The sequence below is a fragment of the Lynx rufus genome, unplaced genomic scaffold, assembly GCF_022079265.1.
Source record: "Lynx rufus isolate CCGP_SWC_20201006 ecotype Redwood Valley unplaced genomic scaffold, mLynRuf1.p SCAF_8, whole genome shotgun sequence".
NCBI lineage: Eukaryota > Metazoa > Chordata > Mammalia > Carnivora > Felidae > Lynx > Lynx rufus.
Window position 1 is genome coordinate 59866666 of NW_025814896.1, and position 14308 is coordinate 59880973.

Here is a 14308-nt window from a genome sequence, read left to right on the forward strand (position 1 = left end):
CAGGGAACACCACAGATGGTTGGCAAGTGGTTTAGGTTTTGCGAGAAAGAAGGACTCCCTCCCTGGTAAAGTATCTCACTACACCAGATGGGAACAGCATGCTTTGGTGGCTAGAGAGTAAGAGGGAAACCACATTTTTATCTGGAAGCAGATTTCTCAGAGCACAGGCTAACTGAAAATGCGCTTCGGCTTTGTGTGTCGCTGTGAAGTTGTGTGCGAAATTGAGGGATCGAACTGTTGTCCAGTACAGGAGCCAAAATTAGTCCTCACCCAAGAAGTAGTAGCTACCAGATAGAACTATGTTGTGTGTCCCGTAGTAGTTCAGATATCATACATTGCATGTTATAATCAGATGAACATCAGAATACACGAAGGTGTACCTTGGATATAGAAAAATCTGACAACAGTATAGTTGATTTGAGGATATATATTTATATGCACTCAATAAAGAGTGAGCAAAAGTTCACTAAAACTGTATGTGTATTGGAATGTCAAACATGCAACCAAACTAGTACAAAAACCCCCTTGAAAGCATAAGCCTGTCTCATTAATTTGGTGAACACTAAACATCCACTCATCCATCCACTCATATATGAGGACATTAACGTCTGCTCTGGAATGGGACTCTATCTCTTCCAGGAAAATATATCAGGACAGTGTGCAAGAAGAGGGGGCGGTGCATATGGGGTGTAAATATTCAGCAATCTAAAAATTGTTTTCCATCCTCAACCTAAAAATTGTCTCTGTGTCTTTTGAAAAGAAGTTTTAAAAGTGATCAGACCCAGTGTTATCTATTACAGAACAATACGTTACAACTTCGACCTCTAATGCATATTGGTAGTATTAATTGGAATAACCGTGTGAACTAAGATACTGGATCATTAGCACTGGCCTAACCAGCTGGTGCACTGAGTTGGCTTCTTGGGCTGTGCCATGGATGCTCTTAACTAAAAGATGATGAGAACCAGACCGGAGAATAAATCACAGCTTTAAGTTTTGCTTTTTTCATTCAAGGTGTATCATATTTGAGGTTTTTGTTTGTTTGTTTGTTTGTTTTTTGGTTTTTTTCCAGGTAATTTATTTTTTTTTCAATAAATGAAATTTGTTGTCAAATTGGTTTCCATACAACACCCAGTGCTCATCCCAAAAGGTGCCCTCCTCAATACCCATCACCCACCCTCCCCTCCCTCCCACCCCCCATCAACCCTCAGTTTGTTCTCAGTTTTATTTAAGAGTCTCTTTGAGTTTTAACAGAATATTTCATAATGTCAGAAGTTGGTTGTTTATCAATCCATCAAACATTTTATTAGAAACTTTATAATTGTATTTTTTTTAATTGTATGGGTTTTCAATAGCTAATGCTCGGTTTCATTATGGGAGTGAGAAAATCCTCTTCTTGTATAACTTAGTCATAAAGAGAAAATGTGAAAGTATTTCCAATCAGATGTTTCTGGTACCTCACTTATTGCAAATCTCGTATCTCATCTTGAATATGGTTTAAAGGCAATTTGGCCATGTGATTTCTAAAATATTTTATTGATTCATGTGTTAATGATAGTATTCAACATTCTTAGGCATTGTATCCTAATCTGATCATCTAAAAGAAAGCAAAACTGTATCTAGTATGCCAGAGGACCTTTCTTAGAAATGGCTCCTAAAAATGGGTATGCATTGACCATTTTCTTTTTTTTGGAGAATCTTTCCTACGTTAAAATCATATCATTGCTGTTTCCATTTGGGAGTGTGTAAAATAGCCACAGTGTGATCCTAGTTTCTGCAGGAGCCTTCCTGAAGTTAAGTCTCTGTGCTCGGAGTACCAGGGCTTTTCCTGTCCCCATCACATGCTGTGGCTTTCTCACCCTTACGCCTGAAATGTCATAACTGGCACAGATCTCTGATCGGAATCATTAATTATCGCTTCCTGATTCTGTCTGCCTCTTTCTGAATTGTCACCTTGTTCCTAGTGCTCTTATGTAAAAGACTATTCAAACAAGTAATGATGTAGATAGAACAGCCAAAGTTTTGGTTGTTTTTGTCTTTTGACACCCAAGGGAATGGACTGCGACTGCTTCATGCTGTGTCCAGTATCTCACCTCTCTGCCCAGAGCAGAGCAGGAGTAGATGGGTATTTCCTGAGCACTTAAATGACAGGAAGTCGGATCAAGGAAAGAATATTTCAAGTCATATTATGAAGGAAGCTTCCTTTCAAAAACTTAAAGAAGGACACCTAAATTCTGGTTTGTTACAAATTTAGCTAACGCAGAATAGCTTTGCCCCTGCCCCTGCCCTCTTTGCTGTCATGGAGATGTCGTTTCTAATATTTCTCAGAAAATAAGCTCTTATTCAGAGTCAGAACATTCAAGTTTAATTTTACTGAAAATGTTCCAACACTAATGGTCTAGTTAGTTCTGCATCAGAATAAAAGCAGAATCTATTTAGAGTAATAATAACAGTGTGGGGGGGTGATTTTTCTTCTTTAAATATAGTAATTGAAGTACATTCTATACACTTTGTTAGGTATTTTTCCATTTCACTCTCCTAAGTGGCTTGACTCATAATTCCATCCCTGCATTCCTATGTCTCTGAAATAGAACTGATATCCTGACAGGCAGTATTCTGAAAGCTTAGATTTTTAGGGTACCACATTCCCTATGTGTCCTCATCTTCAGAATTGAAAGTTAGAATACTTTTTAAAGTTCCAAATTAAAAAAAATTTAAATTTTAAGGTCTATCCATGGAACCACAATAAGTATTAGCTGATTCATGTGCCAAATTTTGGAGTGTTATCCCATTTTTACAACCACAACAAAGTCTTTCTCTTAAGCATCACCCTCCTTGACCTCCCAAACCAAAAAGCACCAAGACTGTTTAGTAAGTTGTATCTCAACTATTAACATACATTAAGCCTTACCACAGGACGTTTAAATCATCAAGGAACAAAATAGATGGTAGAGTTACCATGAACTATGATATTATCATTGTGTCATAACATTATTTGAAAATTGGCAGTTGGTACAATCAAAATACTCCATTGCCTGACCTAGCTGTATCACATAGAAGTCATTATGCTTTTTAAGTTGCTTTTTAAAAGTACTCATCTGTTTCTTCTTTTCTCCTTTTGTGTTTTCTCCCACTACTTAAATTACTTCGGTAGATACCACTCTTTAACATTTAGATGCTATTAATGTGGATGGAACTGGAGAATGTGATACTAAGTGAAATAAGCCATACAGAGAAAGACAGATACCGTATGTTTTCACTCTTATGTGGATCCTGAGAAACTTAACAGAAACCCATGGGGGAGGGGAAGGGAAAAAAAAAAAGAGGTTAGAGTGGGAGAGAGCCAAAGCATAAGAGACTCTTAAAAACTGAGAACAAACTGAGGGTTGATGGGGGGTGGGAGGGAGGGGAGGGGAGGTGATGGGCATTGAAGAGGGCGTCTTTTGGGATGAACACTGGGTGTTGTATGGAAACCAATTTGACAATAAATTTCATATATTAAAAAAATAAAAAAATAAAAAAAATAAAATTTAGATGCTATTTATCAAATCAAGTGACAGATATGAAGAAGAAAGAGCCATTAGGAGGGAAAATAAATGTGGGTGATTTTTGTTTGTTCAACAGGCATGGGGTTTTATTTTTTTCTAAATACCATTATGAAACAGGGTAGAGAGGCTCCCATGTCCCATTTTCAACCTGGATAGCAGCAGCGGCTTGAAGAAAGAAACTCTTCCTCTGTAGCTCTACCCCTGCTAAAAGACCCTGTTATGATTCTGTGTTTCATCAAAACCCGGGAGGCTAGATCTGGATGAGTAGGGTGAGCTGTATCAACCACACATGGGAAAAATTGAACCCTTCATGTTTCCCAGTATCACCTTGTCCCTACTGGCACTGCTTCATTCTGAGCCATTGACTTCTGACTTGTAGGAGAAGGTCTTTCCGCCTTTGCAACTCCTCACCTTAACTTCACCTTAATTTTGGCTTCTTGACTGATAAAAAAATTACCAATATCTGCTGAATTCTGTCAAGTAGCTTTTAGTAGTAGGTCTGCTTTTAGGTGAATATTAGCATATTGACTATTAGAATATTGAAATAGCATAAACTATTGAGGAAATTAGAGTGCTGCTACCCCAGGTGGACCATTTGGGGGACACTAGTTCTGACTTGTGGCCGGCCAAGTCTTAATTTCTAACGGTGACTGGGTGACAATGCAGAGAGGTCCGTGCCTCCGTGCCACTGAAAGGCAAGGTTGTTGTTACTCATAGTTCCACTAGAAATAAGAGGCATGAACTTAAGACCACACGGGGAAGCACCAGAGCTAGAAGGCAGAAGCAGGAGTGAAGGCAAAGCGTGGGGAGGGCCTTTATTGTGTTTCTGTGGGAAACACCAGACAGGACAGGGGAAACAGCTTAAGATTGTCTAGTTTGGATGATCATGATTGGCTCTGGGCTATAAGAGTGGGATCTACTTGTCTGGTATTGAGTCCTGGGTGATTAAGGCCAAGACTCTTTTCTCCTAGACTGTAAGAGCCAGACAAAGGAGGTGGCTCCAAATATGGGCTCTGGGTTGTTTAGTTCTCATATGAAAGGCGTGCTTCCTTGTGGACCCTTTGCTGTCTCTGACTGGCCAGCCCAGGAGGGTCAATCTCCCCAGCCAGTGAGGCCCCGGAGATGTCAAACGCATGATTTTTAAACGCATGATTAGTACAATTGGTCCTCCAATATTCTGACATCATATTAAGGAAACTTCGGGGTGATGACAATGGAGACATTAAACAGTAAGGCGTAAGTTACCTTAAACACATAGAAAGCATTTTATTATGAGAGTAAAAAGGAGAAGCATAAGGAGTCCTTGAGGCCAGACTATAACTAAGGTTCCCACTTATAGGCCTTAGTCAAAATCATAGATCTGGAACTCTGGGGGGTCTTCAACACTATCTTGGTGGAATTGTAAAGTGTACAAGAAGTATGAGTGTGATAATATCTCAATGTATTTCTCGAGTTAAGATGGCAGGCTCAGCAGTTACGCTATTGGAGGGTATGATAACTTAGTAAATACATTAACGATTAAGCAGTTATGTGTGTGTAACCAAGGAAAAGGAGTGTTACAATTAGAGACGCAGGGCAGGAGAGGTGGTGGAAAGCTGGAGAGGGCAGTAGAAGGCGGCAGTGGAGAGTGAGTAGTCCTCTCCCAGACACTGGAGGGGTTGGCAGAGACAAGGCAGGCTCTTCCTGGGGAAAGTAATAATCACCATTGATTTTTGGAATAGTGTACAGATAGTAAACTCCATCAGATTTCACTTTAGGCAGGGGAGTGTAGGGGTGTGTGTTTTGGCAGAGAGCAAGGAATATACCAGAGTAATTCACTAAGCAGGCAGCAAGCTCAGAAACATAATAGAATCCCTGATATTGAAGGAAGAGAAGTAAAAATGTCCTGGGTTTACTTTGTGACTTAGCAAAGGTAGTCTGTGGGCATAAGTTCTAGTGTCCAGTGTAGAGTTATCTCCAGTGGCAAGCTTGGGGTCTGGGCAGTGAGCTTCCAGGCCAGAGTGATGTTGTATGGGGTTTGGGACTTGGGGTATCCATTTTAAGTAGGTACCCACTCAGGTCAATGTGGGTCTCAATGTTTGCTATGTTTGCTTGAAACAGTGGTTTACTTCAGGTGTTTGCAAACCAATGAAAATGTCCAGATCAACAGTGATAAGACCAACAGTCAGCAGAATGGTGGGCAGCTACACCTGGCAGAGTTTTTGGTTTTGATTTTTGCTTCAGGTTCACTTGGGTCCCTTATCAGCTGCACAGCTGCCTGACCTATGGGAATGTCCATAATTAATGCGTCCCAAGAAAGCATGTGCCCTCGATCTGGCCGCTAGCCCTTGTTAGATGGGGGAAAGATAGAAACATTTATAAAGGGAGGGGGAAACATTGTTAAAGGGCCTAACATATATAATGAGTTTTTAATATACATGAAGGCAACACATATCCCCCTTTATTTTATTTTGTTTTCTTTTTTTTATTTTTGAGAATGTGTGTGCACACATATGCAGGCGCACGTGCGTGAGTAGGGGAGGGGGAAGAGGGAGAGAAAGAGAGAATCTTAACCTCCACACTCAGTGTGGAGCCTGATGCAGGGCTTGATCTCATGACCTTGAGATCATGACCTGAGGCAAAATCAAGAGTCAGCCGCTCAACTGACTCAGCCACCCAGGTGCTCCTGTTCCTCTTAAATAGAGGAAAGTGCAATCAGAAAAAATTTTCCCCAACTTTTTTGAGGAAAATGGACAAATATAATTATATATATATTCCAAGTGTGTAATATGATTTGTTATACATACACACTGAGATAATTAACACCTCCATCACCTCACATAGTTAACCTTGTGTATGCGTGTATGTGTATGTGTGATAAGAATGCTTAAGATCTACTGTCAGCAACTTTTAAGAACACAATACTGTATAATTTTGTCCCTGTGCTATACATTAGAGCCTCAGAACTTATTCTTCTTATAACTGAAAGTTTGTACCCTTTGACCTACATCCCCCCATTTCCCCCTCTCCTCAGCCCCTAGCAACTCTGCAATTCTATTCTTTATTTCTATGAAATCAGCTTTTTCAAGATCCCATATATAGTGATATCATAAGTATTTATCTTTTTGTGTCTGGTTTATTTTCACTTAGCATAATGTCCTCTGTGTTCATCCTATTTGTGACAAATACCAAGATTTCCTTCCTTTTAAGACAAAATCATACTCTACTGTATGTATATAAATATGTGTGTGTATGTATCAGATTATCTTTTTCCAGTCATCCCTTGAAAGACATTTAGGTTGTTTCCATATCTTGGCTATTGTGTGAATAAGCTGCAGTGAACCTGGGAAATGAAGATATTTCTTCAAAATACTGATTTCTTTCCTTATAGGATTTCATTTTATTTCCTAAACGGTTTACAAATATTTGTTTCCCATTCTGTAGGTGCATTTCCAAATTATTAATTGCTTTCTTGCTATGCAGAAGTACTTTAGTTTTATGTGGTCCTACTTGTTTGTTTCATTGCCTGGGCTTTGGGCATCTTATCCAAAAAGAAAGCATTGCTAATACCAGTATCAATGAGCTTTTTTCTAGGAGTTTTACAGTTTCAGCTCTTACATTTAAGTCTTTAATCCATTTTGAATTAATTTTTTTTAAATTTTTTTAAGAGAGAGAGAGAGCGTGCACAAGTAAGGGAAGGGCAGAGAGAGAGAGAAGGAGAGAGAGAGTCCTAAGCAGGCTCCACACTGTCAGTGCAGAGCCCAATGTGGGGCTTGAATCCACAAAACATGAGATCATGACCTGAGCTGAAGTCAGGAGTTGGGTGCTTAACTGACAGTCACCCAGGTGCCCCTTTTTTGAGGTGATTTTTATAGGTATAAGATAGCTGTCAATTTCATTATTTTGCATGTAGATATCCAGTTTTTCCAACACCCATTTTTTGAAGAGCCCATCATTTACTCATTGTGTTTTCTTGGCACCCTTGTCAGGATTAGTGGACCATATCTGCACAGGTTTATTTGGGGGCTGTCTGTTCTGTTCTACTTTTTAGGCCAGTATGAAACTCTCTTGATTATTATAACTTTGTAATGTAGGTTGAAATCAGGAAGTGTGATGCTCCCAACTTTATTCATCTTTCTCAAGATTGCTTTGGCTTTTGGGGTCTTTTGCGGTTCCATATGAATTGTAGGACTTTTTTTTTCTATTTCTGTAAAAAATACCATTGGAATTTTGATAGGGACCACATTAAACTTGTAGATCACTTTGGATAGTACAGACATTGTAACAGTATCAGTTCTTCCAATCTAGGAACATAGGCTATCTTTCCATTTATCTGTGTCTTCAATTTATTTCATCAGTGTCTCTTAGTTTTCAGTGTACGGGTCTTTCATCTCCTGGGGTAAACTTATTTCTGTGTATTTTTGATGCAATTATAAATGGGATTTTTAAAAATTTTTCTTTCTGATAGTTTGTTAGTGTGTAAAAACGCAACCAATCTTTATATATTGATTCCATATCCTGCAACTTTACTGAATTCATTGATTAGTTCTTACAGTTTTTTGGTGGGATCTTTGGGGTTTTCTATTTATAAGAGATAATTTTACTTCTTCCTTTCCAGTTTGAATTGCCTTTTATTTCTAGGATTTCCAGCACTGTCTTTAATAAAAATGGTGAGTACTTGGCTTGTTTACGACCTTACAGGAAAGGCTTTTAACTTTTTGCTGTTGAGTGTAATGTTAGCTATGGGCTTATGATTCATAGCCTTTATGACATTGAGAAACATTGATTCTACGCCTAATTTATTGAGAGTTTTTGTCATGAAGTGGTTTTGAATTTTGTCATATACTTTTTCTGCACTATTGAAAAGATCATATACATTTTATCCTTCATTCTGTTAATGTGGGGATCACACTGTTCGATTTGTATATGTTGATTTTTCTTTGCATCCCAGGGGTAAATCCATCATGATCATGTTGTATAATCTTTTTAATATGCTCTTGAATTTGGTTTATGAGTATTTAGTTGAGGATTTTGTGAATCTGTCTTCATCATAGATATTGACCTGTAATTTTTTTCTTATAGTGTCCTTGCCTGGTTTTGTGTCATAGTAATGATGGCCTTGTAAAGTAAGCTTGGAAGTGCTCCCTCTTCTTTGATTTTTGAGATGGTTTGAGAAAGGTTAGTATTAATTGTTTAAATCATTGGTAGAATTCATGTGTGAGGCCATCTGTTTCTAGGCTTTTCCTTTTAAGAAATTTTCGATTACTGATTCAGTCTCCTTGCTTGTTATTGACACTCATATTTTCTATTACTTCATGATTCTGTCTTGGTAAATTGTATATTTGTTTGAATATATCCATTTCTTCTAAGTCATCTCATTTGTTGACATAAATGTTCAGAGAATTCTCTTAAGAGCCTTTGTGTTTCTGTGGTATCATTTGTAATGTCTCCTATTTTGTTTATCACATACTTGAATCACCTCACTTTTTTCTTAGTCTGGCTGAAGGATTGTCAGTTTTATTTAAAAAAAAAACAATTCTTCGTTGATCTTTTCTGTTGTCTTTCTAGTGTCTATTTTATTTACTTTCTGCTCTAACTTTTATATTTCCTTCTTTTGCAAACTTGGACTTAGTTCCTCTTTTCCTAGTTCGTTAAAGTTTAAGGTTAGGTTTATTTCTTTGTACACATTTACTAGGCATTAATGTAAACTTCCCTCTTTAGAACTGCTTTTGCTACATCCCATAAGTTTTGGTATGCTATGTTTCCATTTTCATTTGTCTCAAGACAAACCCTTTTGATTTCTTTTTTGATTCATTGATTGTTCAGAAGTATGTTATTTAACTACTATGTAGTTGTGAATATTGTAGCTTTCCTTCTGTTATTGATTTCTAGCTTCATATCATTGTGCTTGGAAAAGATACTTGATAAAATTTCATCTTTTAAATTTATTAAGACTTGTTTTGTGACCTTTATATGATCTATCCTAGAGAATGTTCCATGTGCACATGAGAGGAATGTATATTTTGCTGCTGTTGGGTAGAATATTCAGTATATATCTGTTAGACCCATTTGGTATAAAGTGTAGTTCAAGTCCATTATTTTCTAATTGATTTTCTCTCTGGATGATATCCTTGCTGAAAGTGGGGTTGAAGATGCCTGCTGTTAACTGCTTTGCTGTCTGCTTCTGACTTCAGATCTGTTAATAATTGTTCATTTTATTTAGGTGCCCTGATATGTGTTATCTGTATATGTGCAGTTATTATATCCTCTTGATGAATCGATTCCTTTATCTTTTTATAATGATCTTCTTTGTCTCTTGTTACAGCTTTTGACTTAAAGTCTATTTTGTTTGACTTTAAGTATAGCTACCTCTGTTCTCTTTTGGTTTCCATTTGCATGGAATATATTTTTCTGTGTCTTGACTTTTAGCCTGTGAGTATGGTTAAAGCTTAATTGAGTCCCAGCATAAATTTGGGTCTTATTTTTTTTAATCCTTAGTCACTTTATGTCATTTAACTGAAGAATTTAAACCATTTACCTTAGAATAATTATTGATAGGCAGTGACTTACTATCACCATTTTGTGAATTGTTTTCTGACTGTTTTGTAGTTCATTTGTTCCTTTTTTCTTCTGTTGTCTGACTTTCTAAATTAATGATTTTTGTAGCGATATGCCTTGAGTTTTTTTCTCTTTATCATTGATGTATCTGTTAATAGGTTTTTGCTTTATGATTTCCACGAGGCTTTCATAATGCATTTGTAGTTTCAATAGTCTATTTTAAGCTAATAAAAAGTTAATTTTAATTGCGTAAAAAGTTCTACACATTTACTTGTCCTCTACATTTTATGTTGTTGATGTCACAGTTTCCATCTTTTTATATTGTGTGTCCATTAACAAACTATTGTAGCTATAGGTATTTTTAACACTTTTGTCTTTTAATGTAGATGCTAGAGTTGAAAGTACTTTGCACACTACCATTACAGTATTAGGGTATTTTGATCTTGCCTGTATGTTTATCTTTACCAGTGGTTTTATATTTTTATATGTTTTCATGTTACTAATTAGCATCCTTTGGTTTTATCCTGAAGAACTTCCTTTGGCATTTCTTGTAAGGCAGGTCCAGTGGTGATGAATTACCTCAGCTTTTGTGTATCTGGGAAAGTCTTTATCTCTCCTTCCTCACGGAGGGACAACTTTGCTGGGCAAAGCATTCTTGTTTGGCAGGTTTTTTCTTAGAGAACTCTAAATATATCATCTCATTCTCTCCTGGTCTACATTGTTTCTGCAGAGAAATCTGCTGATAGCCTTATGGGGTTTCCGTGTATGTGATGTGTCTTTTTTTTTTTTTCTCTTTGGCTTTTTTCAAAATTCTCTCTGCCTTTGATTTTTGAGAGTCTCATTATAATGTGTCTCAGTGAAGATCTGTTCAAGTTGAATCTGTTTGAGCTTCATATGCCTGAATGATCCATATCTCTCCCCCAATTTGGGAAGTTTTCTTCCATTATTTCTTTAAATGGTTTTCTGTCTCTCTTCTTTTTCTGTGACATTCATAATATGGATATTTTTTTGCTTGATGGTGTCCCATAACATAGGTTTTCTTCACTCTTTTTCTTTTTTTGGCCTCTGATTGGATAATATCAATGCTCTGTCTTTAAGTTTGCAGATTCTTTCTTCAGCTTGTTGAGGCTGCTGTTGAAGCTCTCTGTTGCATTTTTTCATTTACTTTATTATATTCTTCACAGTATTCTAGAACTTCTATGTTGTTCTTTTTAATGATTTCCAAATGTTGAACTTTTTGTTTTGTTCATGCATTATTTTTTCCTGAGTTCATTGAGTTGTTTATCTCTGTTTTCTTGAATTTCACTGAGCTTTTTAAAAATAATTATTCTGAATTATTTTTCAGGTAACTCATAGAGTTCCAATTCTTTGGGGTCAGTTGCCGGAAAGTTAATTGTGTTCCTTTTGTCATGTCATGTCTCCTTGCTTTTTTTGTGTTTCTAGTGGGTTTCACATTGATGTCTGAGCATTTGAGGGAGAATTAACCTCCTCTAGGTTTTTCAGACTGGCTATGGTGGGGAACGACTTTCACCTGACTTTCACCTGGTGGGCTGTGAGGGCCCTGGCTTAGTAGGATGCATTTCTTGTTCTGGGGAGGGTACAGTGGCATAGTTTCCATGCAGGTCTGTTAATTTTTTTCAGGTTTTTAAAAAATTGTAATGTTTATTCATTTTTGAGACTGAGAGAGCACAAGCAGGGAAGGGGCAGAGAGAAAGAGGGAGACAGAGAACCCAAAGCAGGCTATGTGCTGTCAGTGCAAAACCCGATGTGGGGCTCAAACCTAAGAACTGTGAGATCATGACCTGAGCCGAAGTCAAATGCTCACCTGACTGAGCCACCCAGGCACCCCATACAGGTCTTTTACATGAGGTCAGTGTTATTGAGGACTGTGGGGATCTTTAGTGGCCAAGACTGTGCAGGGCTTGCTGGTGGCAGTGGCAGCTAGGTCTACTGGAGTCCTTGGTGGTGAAGGTTGCTAGAGTTCTCCTGTTCTCTTTTGTTGCCCATGGAAGGAAGTTCTAGCTGAGAGCATCCCTCCCGGCACCAAGTCAGTACACTGATACTCAGTGGAGCTGTGGTCCAGGTCAGTTGCACATGGAACTACCATGGTGCCTGGGTCCTGAGGCACAGGTGCGCCTGCTGCAGCTGTGGCACCCATGTCTGAGGTACTGGCATTTGTAGATCTACAATGAGACCAGGGTTGGGAGCTTGCTGCATGATTTGGGTCCCGAGAGCAGGGGATGCAGTAGTGGCACAGACCCTAGGATGACAGAGTGCAGCAGTGGCCTGGGCCTAGGGGGCAGTGGCTGGCATCCATCAGCACACCCTGAGGGTAGTGTGTCAAAGTTCCAACTCTGAGTCCAGGGGGCAGGAGACAGAGCAACAGCAGTTTGGCCAGTAGTTATGCTGGATCAAGGCTCCAACTGAGGAACCAGGGGGGAACACAGAACTACAGTGGCATGGCCTGATGATGGCAGGGCAGAACTGTGACTTAGGACCTGGGGAAGAGGTGTGGAGCAGCAGCACCTCAGCCCCAGTAATGGTGGGTTGAAGCCCTGACTAGAACCTTGGAGTCAGACACAGAGCTGCAACAGCACAAGCTTGTGATGGCGGGTCAAAACTGTGACTTAGGACCCTGGGGGCAGGTCTCATCGCAGGGACCACTCCAGCCTCAGGAAGAAGACCCTGCAGGACTCTGAGCAGCTCTGTTAGCTGGGTTCAGCACTGATAAAGAATGTCAGGGTCCTCAGTAATAAAGGCTGCGAATGTCTACTGCTGGGGGGCCCTGCTCTCCTTTCCCTGTGGGGTGACATCCCTCTGAGGGGATCGCTCTTGGTGCTGAGCTGCTCTGGACTGAGTTGGGGTCTTGCATGTAAAATGCTTCCTGCACTTTTGTAAGTGGCCATCCTCAGGTTTTGAGCTCTACAGGGTTGTGGCTGCTGCTTTTTTGTCGTCCAGAGCTGTTTCCACTTGGTGTGGAGTTATTTATTTGTTGCTTTTGCTATTTTTGGCAGGGAGAGAAGAGCACTAGGACTACCTACCCCATCAACCGCCAGATATTTTGGAGGGAAGTTTTTAAAAGTTTGTATGAGGAGTGAGGCAGCCAAGAGGTCCTGAATTAAGAGACATTAAGGCCTGGGGCACAATTGGGGCCATCGAAGGGTCTGTTTGCTAGACTCGACTTTGAAAAGGAAATGTTTGAGGACGTCATTATTTTTCAAACTGGTTATCTGGGACCTAACAGGGACATGAAAGGTCTGTTGAACATCTTTTCCAAATGCCCGGCATTGCATATTCTGAGAAGTGACATGTATGTCTTGATTACTACTGAAAATGCCTGCAACCCCAGAGGAGTAAGAAGTGTCCTGGCAAAGGCTTGTGTTGTGGGTCTAGTATGTATATGAGTTTGATTTGTGTTTTAGATAGCTGTGAGGGATAAGATTCTGAGCCATTTTTATCCCAAAAGGGACAACGCTTAGGCAATGGCAACAGTTGTGATATTTGCCAAGGAGAGCATCCAGTGCTAATATGACTGTCTGAAGTTTGGCCATTTGTGCTGACACTTGGGGTCCAATCCTTTTAGAGACATCCTAGCTGAGAGACAGAACGTTTCAGTGTTCCATTGAGCTCCATCATTTTCATGATGGTGGACAAGGTCATTCATGTGGTCTGTGAATTTTACCTTCTGTTCACTCATTTAATCCCAAGGGCTTCTCAGGTAGCCAGGGAGTCTGGGGAGGGTGACCTCCTCCAGCACAGTGGCATCTGGAAAAGGACTAAGGACAGGAACCACCCTCTCTTGTAGCTGAACTGTGTCACGTTTGGCTCCATCCTATATCAGGGAAGCCTCAGTACCCATGCAGACCTTGTGGGGTGCTACTTCCATGGCCCAGGGGCATCTGGATGCAGAGATATAGCCCAGGGTCTGTGAGAGCCTATGTTTTCAGGAGAGTCTGGTATGTGGTCAGTCATTTGTTGTTTTAATGGTACATAGCATGAGACCGAGAGGCTCAATTTTTTGCATCTACAGCCTTTTGGCCACTTACAGCCACATCGGTGGTCCAGAGATGCTGGGAGACCTGAGAAGAGGTTGCCAGTATCTCTTGAATGAGGGAGTCTCTGAGGGCAGTGCATGTTGGTGTTAATTTGATCAGATTTCAGATGTTTTTCCGAGGCAGCCCCATTTAAGGGGGCTGATTTGTAAGTAGCAGCATCCATGAGAT